Source organism: Balaenoptera physalus, assembly GCF_965194825.1.
Source record: "Balaenoptera physalus genome assembly, chromosome: 1".
Lineage (NCBI taxonomy): Eukaryota > Metazoa > Chordata > Mammalia > Artiodactyla > Balaenopteridae > Balaenoptera > Balaenoptera physalus.
Window position 1 is genome coordinate 132,312,093 of NC_138882.1, and position 23,564 is coordinate 132,335,656.

Sequence of the window (23,564 nt, forward strand, 5' to 3'; positions counted from 1 at the left end):
ACAATCCAGTTAAAAATGGGCAGAAGACCTAAATAGACATTTCAGCAAGGAAGACATACAGATGGCCAAGAGGCACGTGAAAAGATGTTCAACATCACTAATTATTAGAGAAATGCAAATCAAAACTACAATGAGGTATCACCTCACACCAGTCAGAATGGCCCTTATCAAAAAAGCTGGAAACAATAAATGCTGGAAAGGTTGTGGTAAAAAGGGAGCCCTCCTACACTGTTGCTGGGAATGTAAATTGATATAACCACTATGGAAAACAGTATGAAGGTTCCTTAAAAAACTAAAAATAGAACTACCATATGACATAGCAATCCCACTACTGGGCATATACCCTGAGAAAACCATAATTCAAAAAGTGACATGCACCACAATGTTCATTGCAGCACTAGTTACAATATCCAGGACATGGAACCAACCTAAATGTCCATCAACAGATGAATGGATAAAGAAGATGTGGAACATATATACAATGGAATATTACTCAGCCATAAAAAGAAATGAAATTGAGTTATTTGTAGTGAGGTTCATGGACCTAGAGTCTGTCATACAGAGTGAAGTAAGTCAGAAAGAGAAAAACAAATACTGTATGCTAATGTTTATATATGGAATCTAAAAAAAAAAAAAAAGGTACTGATGAACCTACTTGCAGGGCAGGAATAAAGAGGTAGACATAGAGAATGGACTTGATGACATGGGGTGGGAGGGCAAAGCTGGGGTGAAGTGAGAGTAGCATTGACATATATACACTACCGAATGTAAAATAGTTGGCTGGTGGGAAGCAGCAGCATAGCACAGGGAGATCGGCTCAGTGCTTTACGATGACCTAGAGGGGTGGGATAGGGAGGATGGAAGGGAGGCTCAAAAGGGAGGGGATATGGGAACATGTGTATGCATACGGCTGATTTGCTTTGTTGTGCAACAGAAACTAACATGGTATTGTGAAGCAATTACACTCCAATAAAGATCTATTAAAAAAAAAACTTTCAAATATATAATACAGTATTGTTAACTATAGTCATCTGTACTATACATTACATCCCCAGGACTTATTTTATAACTGGTACCTTTTGATTACCTTCACCTAATTGACCTACCCCCTCAACCTCCACCTCTGGCAACCACCAATCTGTTCTCTGTATCTATGAGTGTTGGTTCTTCGTTTTTTAGATTCCACATATAAGTGTTTTCTGTCGGACTTATTTCACTTAACAAAATGCCTTCAACATCCATCCATGTTATTGACAATGGTTGGATATCCTTTTTTATGGCCTAATAATATTCCATTATATATATTTACTATATTTATATATATATTTGTCACATTTATATAAATTTATCACATTTTCTTTATCCATTAATCTGTTGATGGAAACTATGGAATATCTTATGATATTTCTTTTTTTTTTTTTTAATTTTTTGGGGAACTCCATACTGTTTTCTATAGTTTCTGTAGCGGCTGCACTGATTTACATTCCCACCAACAGTTCACAAAGGTTTTCTTTTCTCCACTTCATTGCCAACATTTGTTATTTCTTGTCTTTTTGATAATAGCTGTTCTGACAGGTGTGAGGTGATATTACTATCAAATCCAAGCTCATACTGCTCACCAAGAGATAGGCCAGTAAATTGAAAGACAAGGTATTGGGGAAAGGAATAGCGACTTTATTCAGAAAGACGGTGGACTAGTGTCCCAAAGAACCATCTTACCTGAGTTAGAATTCAGGCTTCTTTTATACTAAAAGGGGAGAGAGGGGTGTAGCTGGTTGTTGCAGACTTCTTGGCACCAACAAATGTGATAATCCTTTGTTCTTGCAGCTGTCCAGGTAGGTCTGGTCATGATGTTCCTGCAAACCTTCAACAAGACAAATATTATTTTCTCTTCTGCAACTTTTGATCTCTATATGAATGAAAGGTCAAGCCTGGGAGGCAGAGCATTGAGAAAATGCTGTTATGCATATTTCAGGCTATAGGCAACATTCTTTTACTGATTGAAGAGACAAAGGTACAGAACCAGCATGACTAAGCACAGGCAACAGAGCACAAAGATTAGAGCTAGAGAAATGTATCCAATATGGAGTCAGTTTGTTCTTCTCTGTTGTAATATCTCATTGTGGTTTTGATTTGCATTTTCCTGATGGTTAGTGATATTAAGCACTTTTTCCTGTATCTGTTGGCCATCTGTACGTCTTCTTTGGGGAAACATCTATTCAGATCCTCTGCCCATTTTTTAATAGATTGTTATTTTTTATCTATTGAGCTATATGAATTCTTCATATATTTTGTATATTCATCCTTTAATGGATAGGATTTGCAAATATTTTCTCCCATTTTGTAGGTTGCCTTTACATTATGTTGATTTTTTTTTTTTTTCTGTATAGGAGTTTTTGGTTAACTGTTTAGTTTTAGTTGATTTGTAAATAGATGACACTGTGCTACATTTTGTTAGTGAGATACATGAAGAAAAAGATTGTCTACTATATATTAAGGAAAGTAAATAAAGGCAGAAAAAATTGACAATCCCATGGAGCAGATGAAAAATTTCAAAGCAGCAGGAGACTGGTATGATCCATTCATACATTGTATAAGACCGTGTTGATACAGCATCATATATCACTTTGTCAGAAACTTCCAGCTGACTTTAAACAGAAGCTGCTTAACCTCCAGTGACACGTAATTTAATAAGAAAGATAAGGAGATATTGTGTGTGATAGCTGAGTGTTTTTCTTTCATAGGCATACATATAATAATGATATATCTTAGATGACATCTAGATTTAAAGAATCACAGTAATATAATTATAATGCTAAATATAGAAAGAAACTAAAGCAAGATTTTTAAAAAGCTGTTTAAGCTACCACTTTTGTTTTTTTCTAATTTGCAATAATGTTATAAGCCATCATTATTGTGTGCTATCAGTTGAGGCATAGTGCTAATCTTTTATTTATTATGCCTTTTATTACTGGTACCTGTTCAGTAAGGCAAACATTACTATCCACATTACACAGATTAAAAATTTAAGGCTTGAAGAAGGCCTATAGATTGGATGGGGCAGAGCCAGAGGGAAAACCTAAAACCTGTGCTGTTATGTTATCTCTCAGTCAACTTCTTATTGGTTTTAAGAAAGTGTTGCTTGTGCCTTTCTACCTGAAAGCCTACCAATAGTAGGCATATTTAAAGCCAGCTAGCTTTCAGACTTTATTGCGTGTGTTACTCTAGATCTTTAATCATTATAGTCTAATTAAATTACTATGCTGGTGGACTCCCTGTTTGTCCTCAAGTCCAAGCTCCACCCTTCCAATGCTTTCCTTTAGATTACAAGACCCAACATTTATCAGTCTAACTTCCCTTTGATTTCCAGGGAAGATGTGGCAGAAGACTGAGTGCATGTGATGAGGAGCAAAACCACACATTTATTCCCTTCTCCCTCTGCTTATTTAGGCAGCAGGCTTGTCTCCTCCATGTCTCCAACCCTGGCTGGAGAGCCGGGCTTCTAGACTCTCATGATATCCTCTCCTTTCATTGCCCTTTCAGCCCTAAGGCTGATAGCTATTTCCTGACATTGTTAATCTCTGTTTTATCTTGCTGTCCTTGATCTGCTTCTCAGCTTTTCTATCACTTGTGTAACAAATTTCTTGTATTCGATTCTCTGTTTGAAAGACCTAGAGTTATTTATTTTCCTAGGTGGACACTGACAGTTACAACAATGAGGCAAACTCTATCAACTGACTTACTAAATTGACTTAAGGACTTCCTTTAAAAGACAACTTTAGACATCCTCTTATCACTGGATCTACTTGGTCCGAATATATATTCAAAGATAAAAAGACAACTTTATCTTCCTTCATCTGTAGCTATCTTGCTCAGTCATGGGAATCTTAGAACTTTTCTTTCTTCCTTCCTTTTTCTCTTTCAATTTATATACAAAAAAGCAACTATCTATTGTCAACCAAAAAAAATAAATGAATAAATAATAATGCAGGAGGCTGCAAATAGGAAAAGAGTTTATTTGGAGTCTTAAAAATTGTAATTTGGGAGACACATAGATTCGGGTAACCCTGAAATAGTGTTCGGAGGCAACAAGTCAGGGGCTTATAAAGACAAAAAGCCATGAAGTTGTTAAAAGTTGCCAGGTGAGAATTATGATTGACTTTGATGCAAGTTGGAAAATATTTGTCCTTAAGGAATCATGAATTGTTTTAGGGTAAGAGTCTGCTAAGTAGATAGACTGTCACAAGTTATTTTGGGTAAGGGTCCAATAAGAAGATAGGCTGTCACAAGTTTCTGGCAGACGTTCTGGATCACTTCATCAGGTTAAAAGGTCAGATTCCATCTAGGCTGAGATGTGGATGAGTCACACTTCCTTAATGGCCTCCCAGATCCATTTTAGAGAGTTCTCTTAGCAGTACTGACTCTATTTTGATTTCCTTTTACACTATATATTTATATAGAGTGATATATAATGAATAAATATGATTATTTATATTTTTGATTCCTTCTTATTTCAGTTGTGGTAAGTTGTGTTTTTCAAGCAACACGTTCATTTTATTCACATTTTCAAGTCTATAAAATTGTGCATTATATCCTATTATCTTTTTAATATCTTTAGAATCTGTAATAATATAATTTTTACTTATGAAATTAGTAACTTGTTTCTTCTCTCTTTTCTGTTGATTAGGCTGAGTATCTGTGGTTTATCAGCCTTCAGTCAATCAACTTTTTACTGATCTGTATTTTATAATTTATGAATTTCTGATGTTTTTATTTCCTTTATTCTACTTTATTGGGCTTAATTAACTTATTTGTCTAATTTCTTAAAATCAGTTATCCAAGTAGCCATATTAAGCCCTTCTTCTCTTCAAATATGTGCATTTTAAGGCCATAAATATTCTTATAAATAAAGTGTTGAGGAGGAAAAATTTTTCCTCTACCCTTCTACGTTCTTTTGGCTGGTGGAAGAATTGACATGAGACAGATTTACAGGAGAAAATCAAACAAAACTTTAATAACATGTATACATGGAAGAGACTCAGAAGAACAGAGTGACTCACCAAAATAGCCAAAGCCCTCACCTTAAATACAATCTCAGCTAAAGACAAAAGAGGATGTTGTTCAGAGTGAAGAGAGTCAGTTATGGGAGGTTACCAGGAAAAGCACAGTAAACAAGGGTAAGGTTTTGATGCAGATTTAAGTCATTGCCTTCTCCATCAGTAGGAGTTTCTAGAGACTTTGTTATCCTCCTATTCCTGGTACAGGGAGGGAGACAGCCTTACACATGGAGATTCCCCTTATAAATGTTTCTTACAAGAGGGTAACTCCTACTTGGTTTTCAGAGATTTTCTCATGGCTACTGTTTGTTAGAAAATAACCAGCTTAAAATGATTAAAATGCCAAAGAAATATATTAATGGTTGGCAAATTTTGCTCCCCTACAAAAGCTTTACCATATCCCTTGAATTTTGTCTATCATATTTTATTATTCTTAATCAAAATATTTTAAAATTTTCTTATGATTTCTTTGACTCATGCTATTTAGAATTATATTGTTTAATCTGAAAATAGGGACTTTTTCATTACCTTTTGGGGACTTGTGGCTTACTACCACACAGAAAATCTTTTGAACTTTATTAAGGCTTTCTTAATTACCTCACATATGGTAAATTTTGTTAATATTTTACATATACTTGAAATACTATGCATTCATTCATTTTCAGTGTATTTTTCTGTATGTATCAATTAGATCAAGTTTGCTAGCTGCCTTTTTTTCAGATCTTCTCTATGTTCTGAATTTTTCATTTGCTTGTGAGAGAGGTACATTAAAAGTCTCTGATTATATTTACAGATTGTCTATTTCTCCTTTTAGTTCTGATTATTTTTATTTGTTTTATAGGTATGGTTTTGTATGCATGCTGATTTAGACTTGTTTTATCTTCCTCTTTTACTGCTAGTTCCCACATCTATTCTCCATATTTATTATAATTCTAATCTGATCAAGTCACCTCCTTCTATATCTTCATTATTAAAATATTATTGTCCAATACTCTTAGGCCCTCAAGAGCTTGCATACTTTTTCTTCTGCTGTCTTCTACAATTTTATATTATATCAATCTCCTCTTTGTTTCTGTGATGGGTTATATGACTTTCCTTTTCCACTGCATAATTACCAGTTTGTACTGCTGCTTATGGCCATTGTATCTATGTCTTCTCTTACTTGAAACACTCTTTTGATCCACCTACATCCTTCATGTGGGTAACTTCCTCTCATCCTTTTTACAATATCAGACCCTAAAAAATGCCCCACTCTCCTGCCTCATGCAGACTGCAAACTAGGTCAGGTATTCCCTCTTTTTTTTGGATCTCTTAGCTCTCTGTAGCTTTCCATGCTAGCACTATCAAATTTGGAACTTTATAAGTATATTTTTTGCTTATTGGCATTTATCATAGTACTACATATATAATAAAAGAATGATATTAATAATAACAAGTTTATCATATTTTATAGATGAGAAAACTAAGGCATAGAGAGATTAAGTAATACTTCTAATACTACAGAATAGGAAGTGGCAGAGAGCTAGGGTATGATTCAGTGTGATTGACACCAGAGTTTGTGAGCTTTTAAATACCACAAAGTGCCCCTTGCATAAGTGATCATTAAATAGGTGAAGTTGGTAGAGGGGGAAGTTGCAAGATGGCAGAGTAGAAGGACGTGAGCTGAGCTGACCCCTTCTTACAGAAATGCCAAAATCACAACTAACTGCTGAACAACCATCAACAACAACAACAACAAACAACACTGGACCTACCAAGAAAGATACCCTACATCCAAAGACAAAGAAGAAGCCACAACAAGATGGTAGGAGTGGCATAATTGCAATAAAAACAAATCCCATACGTGCCCAGTGAGAGAACCACAAACTGGCAAATAATTATACCACATAAGTTCTCCCACAGGAGTTAAAGTCCTGAGCCCTACATCAGGCTTCCCAGCCTGGGGGTCTGTCAACAGAAGGAGGGACCCCCAGACAATCTGGCTTTGAAGGTCAGAGGGGTTTGATCCCAGGAATTCCACAGGACTGGGGGAAACAGAAGCTCCACTCTCAGAGAGTGCACACAAGGTCTCATGCACACCAGGACCCAGGGGAAAAAACAGTGACCTCAAAAGAGACTGGGCCAGACCTACCTGCTAATATTGGAGGGTCTCCTGTGGAGGCGGGGGTTGGCTGTGGTGCACGGTAGGGAAAAAGACACTGGCAGCAGTAGTTCTGGTGCATACTCTTTGGTGTGAGCCTTCCTGGAGGTCACCACTTCCTCGTCAAGACCTAGACCCACCCAACAGCCTGTAAGCTCCAGTGTTGGGATGTCTCAGGCCAAACAAACAACCAACAGGGTGGGAACACAGCCTCACCCATCAGCAGATAGGCTGCTTAAAGTCTTCTTGAGCATAGGCCCTGCCCACCAGAGGGACAAGACACAGTTCAAACCACCAGTGGGCAGGAACCAGTCGCTCCCACCAGGAAACCATCACAAGCCTTTTAGACAACCTCATCCACCAGAGGACAGACAGCAGAAGCAAGAAGTACTACAATCCTGCAGCCTGTGGAACAGAAACCACAATCATAGAAAGTTAGACAAAATGAGATGGCAGAGGAATATGTCCCAGATGAGGGAACAAGATAAAACTCCAGAAGAATAACTAAGTGAAGTAGAGATAGGCAATCTTCCAGACAAAAAATCAGAATAATGATAGTGAGGTTTGTCCAAGATCTCAGAAAAAGAATGGAGGCACAGATCGAGAAGATACAAGAAATGTTTAACAAAGACCTAGAAGAACTAAAGAACAAACAAACAGAGATGAACAATACAATAACTGAAATGAAAAATACACTGGAAGGAATCAACAGCAGAGAAATTGAGGCAGAAGAACAGATAAGTGAGCTGGAAGATAGAATGGTGGAAATCACTGCTGTGGAACAGAATAAAGAAAAAAGAATGAAAAGAAATGAAGACAGTCTAAGAGACCTCTGGGACAACATTAACTGCACCAACATTTGCATTATAGGGGTCCCAGAAGGAGAAGAGAGAGAGAAAGGACCTGAAAAAATATTTGAAGAGATAATAGTTAAAAACTTCCCTAACATGAGAAAGGAAACAGTCACCTAAGTGCAGGAAGCACAGAGTCCCAGGCAGGATAAACCCAAGGAGGAATACACCAAGACACATAGTAATCAAATTGACAAAAATTAAGACAAAACAAAAATATTAAAAGCAGCAAGGGAAAAGCAACAAATAACCTACAAGGGAACTTCCATAAGGTTATCAGCTGATTTCTCAGCAGAAACTCTGCAGGTCAAAAGGGAGTGGCATGATATATTTCAAGTGATGAAAGGGAAGAACCTACAACCAAGAATATTCTATCCAGCAAGGGTCTCATACAGATTTGACAGAAATCAAAAGTTTTACAGACAAGCAAAAGCTAAGAGGATTCAGCACCACCAGACCAGCTTTGCAAAAAATGCTAAGGGAACTTCTCTAAGCAGAAAAGAAAAGGCCACTACTAGAAACAAGAAAATTATGGATGGAAAAACTCACCAGTAAAGGCAAACATACAGTAATGTTAGGAAATCATCTGCCCAGAAATATGGTATCAAAACCAGAAACTGTGAGAAGAGGAGAGCACAAACACAGGATATTGGCAATGCATTTGAAATGAAAAGACCAGCAACTTAAAACAATCTTCTTTATATATAGACTGCTATATCAGAAACTTCATGGAAACCCGAAATGAAAATCTACAATAGATACACACATGAAAAGGAAAAAGGAATCTAAAGCAACACTAAACTTAGTCATAAAATCACAAGAGAAGAGGAAAAAAGAGAAAGGGAAGAAAAAAGACCTACAAAAACAAATCCAACACAATTAAGAAAATGGCAATAGGAACATGCATATCAATAATTACCTTAAATGTAAATGGATTAAATGCTCCAACCAAAAGACACAGACTGGCTGAGTGGATACAAAAACAAGACCTATATATATGCTGTCTACAAGAGACCCACTTCAGATCTAGGGACACATACAGACTGAAAGTGTGGGGATGGATAAAGATATTCCATGCAAATGGAAATCAAAAGAAAGCTGGAGTTAAAAAAAAAAAAAAAGAAAGCTGGAGTAGCAATACTCATATCAGACAAAATAGACTTTAAAATAAAGGCTGTTATAAGAGTTGAAGAAGGACACTAAATAATGATCAATGGATTAATCCAAGAAGAAGATATAACAATTTTAAACATATATGCACCCAACATAGAAGCACCCCAATATATAAGGCAAATACTAACAGCCATGAAAGGAGAAATCAACAGTAACACAATAATAGTGCAGGATTATAACACCCCACTTTCATAAATGGACAGATCATCCAGACAAAAGATCAATAAGGAAGCACAGGCCTTAAATGACACATTAGGCCAGATGGACTTAATTGATATCTATAAAGCATTCCATCCCAAAACAGTAGAATACACATTCTTCTCAAGTGTACACGGCAGATTCTCCAGGATTGATCATATGTTGGGCCACAAAGTAAGCCTCAGTAAATTTAAGAAAATTGAAATCCCATTAAGCATCTTTTCTGACCACAATGCTATGAGATTAGAAATCAACTACAAGAAGAAAAAAAACAAACAGTAAAAAAAAAACCACAGACACTTGGAGGCTAAACATTATGTTACTAAACAACCAATGGATCAATGAAGAAATCAAAGAGGAAATCAAAGCATACTTAGAGACAAATGAAAATGAAAGCATGACAATCCAAAATCTATGGGACACAGCAAAAAGCAGTTCTAAGAAGGAAGTTTATAGCAACACAATCTTACCTCAGGAAACAGGAAAAATCTCAAAAAAACAACCTAATCTTATACCTAAAGAAACTAGAGAAAGAAGAACAACAAAATCTAAAGCTAGCAGAAGGAAAGAAATCATAAAGATCAGAGCAGAAATAAATGAAATAGAGACAAAGAAGACAATAGCAAAGATCAATGAAACTAAAAACTGGTCCTTTGAAAAGATAAACAAAATTGATAAACCTTTAGCCAGACTCATCAAGAAAAAAAGGGAGAGGACTCAGATCAATAAAATTAGAAATGAAAAAGGAGAAGTTACAATGGACACCACAGAAATACAAAGGATCATAAGAAACTAGTACAAGCAACTATATGCCAATAAAATGGACAACCTGGAAGAAATGGAACAATCTCCCAAGACTGAACCAGGAAGAAATAGAAAATATGAACAGACCAATCATGAGTACTGAAATTGACACTGTGATTTAAAAACTCCCAACAAACAAGAGTCCAGGACCAGATGGCTTCACAGGTGAGTTCTATCAAACATTTTAGAGAACAGTTAACACCTATCCTTCTGAAACTATTCCAAAAAATTGCGGAAGAAGAAATACTCCCAAACTCATTCTATGAGGCCACCATCACCCTGATACCAAAACCAGACAAAGATATCACAAAAAAAGAAAATTACAGGCCAATATCACTGTTGAACATAGATGCAAAAATCCTTAACAAAATACTAGGAATCCAAATCTGACAATACATTAAAAGGATCATACACAATGATCAAGTGAGACTTATCTCAGGTATGCAAATATTTTTAAATATTTGCAAATCAATTAGTATGATACACCACATAAAGAAATTGAAGAATAAAAAACATACGATCATCTCAATAGATGCAGAAAAATCTTTCGACAAAATTCAACACCAGTTTATGATAAAAACTCTCCAGAAAGCGGCATAGAGGGAACCTACCTCAACATAATAAACATATATGACAAACCTACAACTAACATCATACCCAATGGTAAAAAGCTGAAAGCATTTCCTCTAAGACCAGGAAGAAGACAAGGATGTCTGCTCTTGCCACTTTTATTCAACATAGTTTAGAAGTCCTAGCCACAACAGTCAGAGGAGAAAGAGAAATAAAAGGAATCCAAATTGGAAAAAAAAAGTAAAACTGTCACTGTTTGCAGACGACATGATACTATACATAGAAAACCCTAAAGATGCTACCAGAAAACTACTAGAGCTCATCAATGAATTGGTAAATTTGCAAGACACAAAATTAATACACAGAAATCTGTTGCACTTCTATACACTAACAACAAAAGATCAGAAAGAGAAATTAAAGAAACAATCCCATTTACCATTGCAACAAAAAGAATAAAATACCTAGGAAAAAACCTACCTAAGGAGACAAAAGACCTATACTTCGAAAACTATAGGATGCTGATGAAAGAAATTGAAGATAAGACAAACAGATGGAAAGATATACCATGTTCTTGGATTGGAAGAATCAGTATTATTAAAATGACCATACTACTCAAGGCAATCTACAGATTCAATGTAATCCGTATCAAATTACCAATGGCCCTTTTCACAGAACTAGAACAAAAAGTTTTTAAATTTGAAAACAAATTTAAAAAACAAGAAATTTGAAAATTTTTTAATTATGAAAACACAAAAGACCCCGAATAGCCAAAACAATCTTGAGAAAGAAGAATGGAGCTGGAGGAATTATGCTCCCTGACTTCACGCTATAATACAAAGCTACAGTCATCAAAATAGTATGATACTGGCACAAAAACAGAAATATAGATCAGTGGGACAGGATAGAAAGCCCAGAAATAAACCCACACACCTATAGTCAATCTATGACAAAGGAGGCAAGACTATACAATGGAAGAAAGCCAGTCTCTTCAATAAATGGTGCTGGGAAAACTGGACAGCTACATGTAAAAAAAAAAATGACCTTAGAATATTCTTTAACACGATACACACAAAAATAAACTCAATATGGATTAAAGACCTAAATGTAAGACCAGATACTATAAAACATTTAGAGGAAAATATAGGCAGAACACCCTTTGACATAAATCACAATGATAGCTTTTATGACAGGGGTCCCCAACCCCCGGGCCACAGACCAGTACCAGTCCGTGGCCTGTTAGGAACTAGGTCACACAGCAGGAAGTGAGCAGCGAAGCTTCATCTGCTGCTCCCCATTGCTCACATTACCGCCTGAACAATCCACCCCCCAACCCCGGTCTGTGGAAAAATTGTCTTCCATGTTACCAGTCCCTGGTGCCAAAAACATTGGGGACCACTGTTTTATGAGCCATGTCCTAGAGTAATGGAAGTAAAAACAAGAATAAACAAATGGGACCAAATTAAACTCAAAAGCTTTCAAATAGCAAAGGAAACCATAAAGAAAACGAAAAGACAACCCACAGAATGGCAGAAAATATTTGCAAATAATGTGAATGACAAGGGATTAGTCTCCAAAATTTACAAACAGCTCATGTGGCTCAATGTTAAAGAAACAAACAACCCAATCAAAAAATGGGCAGATGACCTAAATAGACATTTCTCCAAAGAATACATACAGATGGCCAAGAGGCACTTGAAAATATGCTCAACATTGCTAATTATTAGAGAAATGCAAATCAAAACTACAATGGGATATCACCTCACACCTGTCAGAATGGCCATCATCAAAAAATCTACAAACAATAAATGCTGGAGAGGGTGTGGAGAAAAGGGAAACCTCCTACACTGTTGGTAGGAATGTAAATTGGTACAGCCACTATGGAGAACAGTGTGGAGGTTCCTTACAAAACTAAAAATAGAGCTACCATATGATCCAGTAATAAAACATGGTTAGAAAGGATACATGCACCCCAATGTTCATTGCAGTGCTATTTACAATAGCCAAGACATGGACTCAATCTAAATGTCCATCGACAGATGAGTGGATAAAGAAAATGTGGTACATATATACAATGGACTATTACTCAGCCGTTAAGAATTATGAAATAATGCCATTTGCAGCAACAGGGATGGACCTGGAGATTATCATACTAAGTGAAGTAAGTCAGACAGAGAAAGACAAATATATGATATCGCTTATATATGGAACCTAAAAAAATTTATACAAATGAACTTATTTATAAAACAGAAACAGACTCACAGACTTAGAGAAGGAAATTATGGTTACCAACAGGGAAGGGTTGCAGGAAGGGATAGATTGGGAGTTTGGGATTGACATACGCACTGTTATATTTAAAATAGATAACCAATGTGGGCATACTATATAGCACAGGAAACTCAGCTCAATATTCTGTAACAAGCTAAATGGGAAAAGAATTTGAAAAAGAATAGATATAATGTGTATGTATAATCACCTTATTGTACACCTGAAACTACATTGTTAATCAACTATACTCCAATATAAAATAAATATTAAAAAAATAAGTGACGTTATCAATAGTTTTGCTGACATATATAACTCATCATCTCCTTATCAACACAGTCACTAATTTTATCCTACAGTATGCTTGGAAGGTACTTGATCAGAATTAGTGTTTATATCATACTTTTCTACTTACTGTGCCTTTGAGAATCATTTGATCCTCAAAATATAATCACATTACAGATGAAGAATTTGAAGCTTATAGTATCAAAGTGACATTCCTATACAAACATAGGTAGACGATAACAGATGGAAGGCTCATTTCCCATGCCCACTTATTTTGAATTGCATATTTTTTAACTACCCTATGACTCCTACCCTACATACAGGTTAGTAGATTGTGTATACCAAAGTACCTGGCGTTTCCCAGACTCCACCCCAGAGCTATTAAACCAAAATCTCCTGGATGGAATACTAGAAACTATATTTATTCTAACAGCCCCCAAGTGAGTCTTTCCCAGTTTGAGACTCAGAGCTTAACCTATATGCCCTAAGAGTCATAAAAGCATAATAGGACAGACAACTGGTATTCTTAGCATCTCAAAGCATCCTGTACCTTAGGCTAGTATGCTATAAAAGAGTAATATTTTGTTCCTCTTTAAAAAAAATAAGTTGACTAAACAATTTTAGAACATCTAGAAGCTTAGTTATTTCATACCTCAATTATCATACAATTTCATAAAGCTGTATTATTTAGACAATTACTTTCCTTAGACACATTCTTATTACAGTAATAGATTATCTCTTAAAAATTTCTGATAGTTATAGTCAAGAAGAAGTGTTATCTTTGCAGATGTGGAAGTTACCTTAAATCTTCTTCACTAAGACTGGAAGACGCTTTCTAGCTGACCCACTCCTTGCCCACAGAATCTGTGTAGTTTTATTTTTAAATTTTTACAAAGAACTTATGAAATAGGACACTATAAAAATAATGTCAAGTTGTTTTTTTTAAATCACAGCCCTTTTTTTTCATTGCATAGGTTTTGTGACATTAACATCTGCTCATAGTTTCTATATTTCAAATGCATCTATTGGTAGTATAATTCTAAGGCATTAAAAGATATAAATATATCCATTTGTTTAAAAATAGAAGCAAGTCTCTTCAGTGTAATTATTTGTTGAAGACGCAATTTTTTCTATCTTCAAGACAATAAGTGAGTACTTAAGTATAAGTGATTTTTGCCTTCTTGACACAAAAGAATGATATAAGTGAAGAAATAATGAAGACCAGGAAAAATATAATTTTCTATGAAAAAATTTATAATGTATATGCACTACAGAAATGTCTCCCCTCATATCACAGCAAAATTACATATAAATTAAAAATGTAAGATATTAATTATCAGAAAGATGCATTAGAGATTCAATAGAATCTATGTGCTAATATTAGCACTTGGATGTTATAAGATGTACATTTATAGACTTCAGAAAAAAAGTCAGAAACACCATAATGAACTCATTACTCTAGACAATATTGCATGTCCTATAGCAGGAAAGAACATTTTAATAAAAGTTTTTAAGATTTAAAATTGCATATAAATGATAATTATTTTCATGGTCACGCTAATCAAGACTAGATTAGCATAGTCATTAGGGTAAAATGTGGCCGGAACAGAAAATTATTCTAAAAGTCATCATATGAACCTACGTACTTTTTTCTTTTCTCTTAGTTCTTGCCATCTCCCAGGTGAAGGATTGTGCTAATTGCATCCTGGAGATCATTTATTCCCAAAGTCTGAGCATTACTTGTGGGTCTTTTTTTTCTTTTGACCCCACGTATCTCATTTTTAGCAGGGCTAGAAGGATAATAGGAAGGCTTTTCCAAGGTTAGAATCAATGACAGATATAATAAGTTTCAGGAGAGATGGTATATCATGTATGAAGACCATTTTGCTACTCTTGTGATAGTTCTCTAGTCTTTAAAAAGAACTCCGTAAATAAAAATATGCAACATTTTGGTTCAGAGATAAACGGTCCTTTACCAGAAGCTTTCTTCTGATTCTGGAAAACTGTGATTCTATGGCTTACTCTTAAATTGTACAAGTAACCCCAGGACATCTTTCAGAGGAAAGCTTTGAGAGTAGGGCTGTCCAGTAAGATCCTCCAAAAGAGACTAAGATTTTGAAACAGAATGAACAACCTCTTGGGCCCATATTGATTTTTATAAAATAGAAGTCTCCGTTTGTGATTGCATATTGGTTTCTTGGGACATGAAGCATATTCTACTAGCTAGAATAGTTACAGAATAATCAACCATTCCTTTCCTCCTTCCTCCATCACTCGCCCTCCTTCACTTCCTTCTCCTTTCCATCCTTCTTCTCTTTCTTTAATTTCAATCAGCAGCTATCATTCTGCTTTTTTTTACTTAATATATTATTAGAATATATCTTGGGATTTCACAGTATATTTTAAAGTTAATCCTTCACTGAAAAAGAGCCTGAATTCTTTCTTAAATGCAGATATAATTTAAAACTGTCCTGTCTCCAGATCCTTAGGTCATTGCTCCAAGTACATAGTCAGTTACTGATATATAGCATTCAATTAAGAAGGCACAGAGCACTTGCCAATAAGACCCAATGTTATTCGTTACTAGGTTGGATGTCAAAGTGAAACTGCCTAATTCACTTTGATATACTGTGCATCCTGCTTTGGCTATGATAAGCTCTTCTTGATTCTGATGCCTGTTTCTGGCAAATGCCAGACCTACAGGCTTGTATTTACCTGGCCTTTGATCTATTTTCTTTTCTTCAAAATTGTAGATTTTCCAATCATACTAGGCCAGTGGGAACTTTGAAAAACTTCTTGGCAGCACTTGCCTGTCTCATATTTTGACTTCTTTCATGTTACTAGATGTTTTTGATCCATGCTTGGGATTTATCAGTTTAATTAATCTAATCTCAACAGTAGCATCCATGCTAACTGAAATGATTTCTAACAATGTTTTGTTGATCCCTGTAATTGCAGGATGAGAATAAAGATGCTGTAACATATGGCAGCATTCCTTATCTATGAGGCTTACATTTTGAGTTTGAGATGGCCCCTCCAACATCTCCTCCCCAGTTCAGTTTTAATTGGAGCTGTATTTTACCCCTCTGATAAGGTCAGTTTTGCATTTTCCCTCTTTGACAAAGCTATGTTTAAGAGGTTCAGAAAAATCATTCTTTGTCGTTATGGACTGCTACAGGGTACAGTTTTACCCTTTAAAACATATTACGAGGCTCATAATGCTTGAAACTGACAAGGTGTGGCTGAACCTGATCCAAGGGAGTCACCCTTTGAAGTTCAGGTGACCTTGTAATTAAGGTGTACAGGCTCACAGACCAAAATGTCCTTGGTGACAGATGCATTTTTCCACATAATACTATGCTAATATGATGTGATACAGTACTGAAGCTCAGGAAACCATCGTAACGGTCCTCTTAAAAGCTTCATGCCTTTTGTTTTCTATGCAAGACTTCCAATTATTTAGGCAAGAAAATAAATTTCTCCATGTTTTTTTTCCCCCTTTTTCAATAAAAAAGTGACCTTCCTTTTGTGTGACCGGCTTGATGTTACTGTAGTGCTTGAAAATATCACTACTTCCTTTCTAAAGAAAAGGTCAATTACTCACAACATCCTCCTTTCTTTAAAATGTCTTTCAGACTACGTTTGTTTATACAGTGAAAAGTCAAGTGGAGATTCAGTTTACCTGGTTTATTGAATTGATATTCAGACAGCCGAAAAAGATAATTCATAACCTAAACTTGTTATTTTTATCAACTTCACTTGTTTGTTAACTAGCATATATTTATTTGTTTGTTTATTCACGTATTCTTTTACTATTAACATGAATTTTGGGAACTGATCACAAACTATCTTTTAGTCTTTCTTGTGTTTTTCCACTGTATGTATCAAGTTTCCGTACATGTGTGAGTATGTTTCTCAGTTAGCTTTTTTATTTAGCAGTATAATTGTTATCACTGTGCTGGCACCGCAATTTATAATAGGTTTATAATAAACCTTCATAGTTTATACAGAAAGATCCTCCACACTGTCCTTCTTTAGCAGTACCTTGTCTATTCTTGATCTTTTGCTCTTCAATATAAATATTAAAAGTAACATACCAAGTTCCCCAAAACTTCTGTTAGGATATCAATTGGTATTATATTTAGTTTGATTGGTATTATATTTTGGAATAATTGAGATATCTATAATATTGAGTTTTTTCATCAATGATGATGTCATGGTTATTCGTCTATTTAGGTATTCTTTTTTTTTTTTTTTAACATCTTTATTGAAGTATAATTGCCTTACAATGGTGTGTTAGCTTCTGCTTTATAACAAAGTGAATCAGTTATACATATACAATATGTTCCCATTTCTCTTCCCTCTTGCATCTCCCTCCCTCCCACCCTCCCCATCCCACCCCTCTAGGTGGTCACAAAGCACCCAGCTGATCTCCCTGTGCTATGCGGCTGCATCCCACTAGCTATCTATTTTACATTTGGTAGTGTATATATGTCCATGACACTCTCTTACCCTGTCACATCTCACCCCACCCCCTCCCCATATCCTCAAGTCCATTCTCTAGTAGGTCTGTGTCTTTATTCCCGTCTTGCCACTAGGTTCTTCATGGCTTTTTTTTTTTTTTCCCCTTAGATTCCGTATATATGTGTTAGCATACTGTATTTGTTTTTCTCTTTCTGACTTACTTCACTCTGTATGACAGACTCTACCTCCATCCACCTCATTACAAATACCTCCATTTCATTTCTTTTTATGGCTGAGTAATATTCCATTGTATATATGTGCCACATCTTCTTTATCCATTCATCTGTCGATGGACATTTAGGTTGCTTCCATGTCCTGGCTATTGTAAATAGAGCTGCAATGAACATTTTGGTACATGACTCTTTTTGACCTATGGTTTTCTCAGGGTATATGCCCAGTAGTGGGATTGCTGGGTCGTATGGTAGTTCTATTTGTAGTTTTTTAAGGAACCTCCATACTGTTCTCCATAGTGGCTGTATCAATTTACATTCCCACCAACAGTGCAAGAGTGTTCCCTTTCCTCCACACCCTCTCCAGCATTTATTGTTTCTAGATTTTTTGATGATGGCCATTCTGACTGGTGTGAGATGATATCTCATTGTAGTTTTGATTTGCATTTCTCTAATGATTAATGATGTTGAGCATTCTTTCATGTGTCTGTAGGCCATCTGTATATCTTCTTTGGAGAAATGTCTATTTAGGTCTTCGGCCCATTTTTGGATTGGGTTGTTCGTTTTTTTGTTATTGAGCTGCATGAGCTGCTTGTAAATCTTGGAGATTAATCCTTTGTCAGTTGCTTCATTTGCAAATATTTTCTCCCATTCTGAGGGTTGTCTTTTGGTCTTGTTTATGGTTTTCTTTGCTGTGCAAAAGCTTTTAAGTTTCATTAGGTCCCATTTGTTTATTTGTGTTCTTATTTCCATTTCTCTGGGAGCTGGGTCAAAAAGAATCTTGCTGTGATGTATGTCATAGAGGGTTCTGCCTATGTTTTCCTCTAAGAGTTTGATAGTGTCTGCCCTTACACTTAGGTCTTTAATCCATTTTGAGTTTATTTTTGTGCATGGTGTCAGGGAGTGTTCTAATTTCATACTTTTACATGTACCTGTCCAATTTTCCCAGCACCACTTATTGAAGAGGCTGTCTTTTCTCCACTGTATATGCTTGCCTCCTTTATCAAAGATAAGGTGACCATATGTGTGTGGGTTTATCTATGGGCTTTCTATCCTGTTCCATTGATCTATATTTCTGTTTTTGTGCCAGTACCAAACTGTCTTGATTACTGAAGCTTTGTAATATAGTCTGAAGTCAGGGATCCTGATTCCCCCAGCTCCATTTTTCGTTCTCAAGATTGCTTTGGCTATTCGGGGTCTTTTGTGTTTCCATACAAATTGTGAAATTTTTTGTTCTAGTTCTGTGAAAAATGCCAGTGGTAGTTTGATAGGGATTGCATTGAATCTGTAGATTGCTTTGGGTAGTAGAGTCATTTTCACAATGTTGATTCTTCCAATCCAGGAACACGGTATATCTCTCCATCTATTTGTATCATCTTTAATTTCTTTCATCAGTGTCTTATAATTTTCTGCATACAGGTCTTTTGTCTCCTTAGGTAGGTTTATTCCTAGATATTTTATTCTTTTTGTTGCAATGGTAAATGGGAGTGTTTTCTTAATTTCACTTTCAGATTTTTCATCATTAGTGTATAGAAATGCAAGAGATTTCTGTGCATTAATTTTGTATCCTGCTACTTTACCAAATTCATTGATTAGCTCTAGGAGTTTTCTGGTAGCATCTTTAGGATTCTCTATGTATAGTATCATGTCATCTGCAAATAGTGACAGCTTTACTTCTTCTTTTCCGATTTGGATTCCTTTTATTTCTTTGTCTTCTCTGATTGCTGTGGCTAACACTTCCAAAACTATGTTGAATAATAGTGGTGAGAGTGGGCAACCTTGTCTTGTTCCTGATCTTAGTGGAAATGGTTTCAGTTTCTCACCATTAAGGACAATGTTGGCTGTGGGTTTGTCATATATGGCCTTTATTATGTTGAGGAAAGTTCCCTCTATGCCTACTTTCTGCAGGGCTTTTATCATAAATGGGTGTTGAATTTTGTCAAAAGCTTTCTCTGCATCTATTGAGATGATCATATGGTTTTTCTACTTCAGTTTGTTAATATGATGTATCACATTGATTGATTTGCGTATATTGAAGAATCCTTGCATTCCTGGGATAAACCCCACTTGATCATGGTGTATGATCCTTTTAATGTGCTGTTGGATTCTGTTTGCTAGTATTTTGTTGAGGATTTTTGCATCTATGTTCATCAGTGATATTGGCCTGTAGTTTTCTTTCTTTGTGACATCTTTGTCTGGTTTTGGTATCAGGGTGATGGTGGCCTCGTAGAATGAGTTTGGGAGTGTTCCTCCCTCTGCAATATTTTGGAAGAGTTTGAGAAGGATAGGTGTTAACTCTTCTCTAAATGTTTGATAGAATTCACCTGTGAAGCCATCTGGTTCTGGGCTTTTGTTTGTTGGAAGGTTTTTAATCACAGTTTCAATTTCAGTGCTTGTGATTGGTCTGTTCATATTTTCTATTTCTTCCTGGTTCAGTCTTGGCAGTTTGTGCATTTCTAAGAATCTGTCCATTTCTTGCAGGTTGTCCATTTTATTGGCATAGAGTTGCTTGTAGTAATCTCTCATGATCTTTTGTATTTCTGCAGTGTCAGTGGTTACTTCTCCTTTTTCATTTCTAATTCTATTGATCTGGGTCTTCTCCCTTTTTCTCTTGATGAGTCTGGCTAATGGTTTATCAATTTTGTTTATCTTCTCAAAGAACCAGCTTTTAGTTTCATTGATTTTTGCTATTGTTTCCTTCATTTCTTTTTCATTTATTTCTGACCTGATCTTTATAATTTCTTTCCTTCTGCTGGCTTTGGGGTTTTTTTGTTCTTCTTTCTCTAATTGCTTTAGGTGCAAGGTTAGGTTGTTTATTCGAGATGTTTCCTGTTTCTTGAGGTAGGCTTGTATTGCTATAAACTTCCCTCTTAGCACTGCTTTTGCTGCATCCCATAGGTTTTGGGTCGTCGTGTCTCCATTGTCATTTGTTTCTAGGTATTTTTTGATTTCCCCTTTGATTTCTTCAGTAATCACTTCGTTATTAAGTAATGTATTGTGTAGCCTCCATGTGTTTGTATTTTTTACAGATCTTTTCCTGTAATTGATATCTAGTCTCATAGCGTTGTGGTCGGAAAAGATACTTGATACGATTTCAATTTTCTTAAATTTACCAAGGCTTGATTTGTGACCCAAGATATGATCTATCCTGGAGAATGTTCCATGAGCACTTGAGAAAACTGTGTATTCTGTTGTTTTTGGGTGGAATGTCCTATAAATATCAATTAAGTCCATCTTGTTTAATGTATCATTTAAAGCTTGTGTTTCCTTATTTATTTTCATTTTGGATGATCTGTCCATTGGTGAAAGTGGGGTGTTAAAGTCCCCTACTATGATTGTGTTACTGTCGATTTCCCCTTTTATGGCTGTTAGTATTTGCCTTATGTATTGAGGTGCTCCTATGTTGGGTGCATAAATATTTACAATTGTTATACCTTCCTCTTGGATCGATCCCTTGATCATTATATAGTGTCCTTCTTTGTCTCTTGTAATAGTCTTTATTTTAAAGTCTATTTTGTCTGATATGAGAATTGCTACTCCAGCTTTCTTTTGATTTCCATTTGCATGGAATATCTTTTTCCATCCCCTCACTTTCAGTCTGTATGTGTCTCTAGGTCTGAAGTGGGTCTCTTGTAGACAGCATATATATGGGTCTTGTTTTTGTATCCATTCAGCCAGCCTGTGTCTTTTGGTGGGAGCATTTAATCCATTTACATTCAAGGTAATTATCGATACGTATGTTCCTATTCCCATTTTCTTAAATGTTTTGGGTTTGTTATTGTAGGTGTTTTCCTTCTCTTGTGTTTCTTGCCTAGAGAAGTTCCTTTAGCATTTGTTGTAAAGCTGGTTTGGTGGTGCTGAACTCTCTCAGCTTTTGCTTGTCTGTAAAGGTTTTAATTTCTCCATCGAATCTGAATGAGATCCTTGCTGGGTAGTGTAATCTTGGTTGTAGGTTTTTCTCCTTCATCACTTTAAGTATATCCTGCCACTCCCTTCTGGCTTGCAGAGTTTCTGCTGAAAGATCAGATGTTAACCTTATGGGGATTCCCTTGTGTGTTATTTGTTGTTTTTCCCTTGCTGCCTTTAATATGTTTTCCTTATATTTAATTTTTGACAGTTTGATTAATATGTGTCTTGGCATGTTTCTCCTTGGGTTTATCCTGTATGGGACTCTCTGTGCTTCCAGGACTTGATTAACTATTTCCTTTCCCATATTAGGGAAGTTTTCAACTATAATCTCTTCAAATATTTTCTCAGTCCCTTTCTTTTTCTCCTCTTCTTCTGGGACCCCTCTAATTCGAATGTTGGTGCATTTAATGTTGTCCCAGAGGTCTCTGAGACTGTCCTCAGTTCTTTTCATTCTTTTTTCTTTATCCTGCTCTGCAGTAGTTATTTCCACCATTTTATCTTCCAGGTCACTTATCCTTTCTTCTGCCTCAGTTATTCTGCTATTGATCCCATCTAGAGTATTTTTAATTTCATTTATTGTGTTTTTCATCATTGCTTGGTTCCTCTTTAGTTCTTCTACGTCCTTGTTAAATGTTTCTTGCATTTTGTCTATTCTATTTCCAAGATTTTGGATCATCCTTACTATCATTATTCTGAATTCTTTTTCAGGTAGACTACCTATTTCCTCTTCATTTGTTAAGTCTGGTGTGTTTTGACCCTGCTCCTTCATCTGCTGTGTGTTTTTCTGTCGTCTCATTTTGCTTATCTTACTGTGTTTGGGGTCTCCTTTTCACAGGCTGCAGGTTTGTAGTTCCCGTTGTTTTTGGTATCTGTCCCCAGTGGCTAAGGTTGGTTCAGTGGGTTGTGTAGGCTTCCTGGTGGAGGGAACTAGTGCCTGAGCTCTGGTGGATGAGGTTGGATCTTGTCTTTCTGGTGGGCACGTCCACGTCTGGTGGTGTATTTTGGGGTGTCTGTGGCCTTATTATGATTTTAGGCAGCCTCTCTGCTAATGGATGGGGCTGTGTTCCTGTCTTGCTAGTTGTTTGGCATAGGGTGTCCAGCACTGTAGCTTGCTGGTCGTTGAGTGAAGCTGGGTCTTGATGTTGAGATGGAGATCTCTGAGAGACTTTTGCCGTTTGGTATTACGTGGAGCTGGGAGGTCTCTTGTGGACCAGTGTCCTGAAGTTGGCTCTCCCACCTCAGAGGCACGGCCCTGATGCCTGGCTGGAGCACCAAGAGCCTTTCGTCCACACAGCTTTCTGGAGGTCGGACGTTTTCTGCCAGCGTTCAGTGGGTGTTCTGTAGGAGCAGTTCCACGTGTAGATGTATTTCTACTGTATCTGTGGGAAGGAAGGTGATCTCCGCGTCTTACTCTTCCGCCATCTTTTCTCCTCCCTCTAGTTAGCTATTCTTTTAAAATTTTATCTAATTAAAATATTTTCTCTATAATGATCTTATATATTTTATATTATATTATTCCTCAGTAACTTATTATAACTATGAAATATGATATCTTTATATGGTTGTATTTTATATTCTATTATTGTATATTGTAATATTTTATTTAGGATTTGGAATCTAT

At 36.1% G+C, this 23,564-nt stretch overlaps 1 long non-coding RNA gene across 1 annotated transcript in view; it reads right to left on the reverse strand.

Annotated features, from left to right (window-relative positions):
* The window catches only part of LOC309641594, a 923,801-nt gene that overhangs the window by 141,126 nt on the left and 759,111 nt on the right, over positions 1-23,564 (reverse strand). The gene's annotated exons all lie outside the window — the stretch shown is intronic.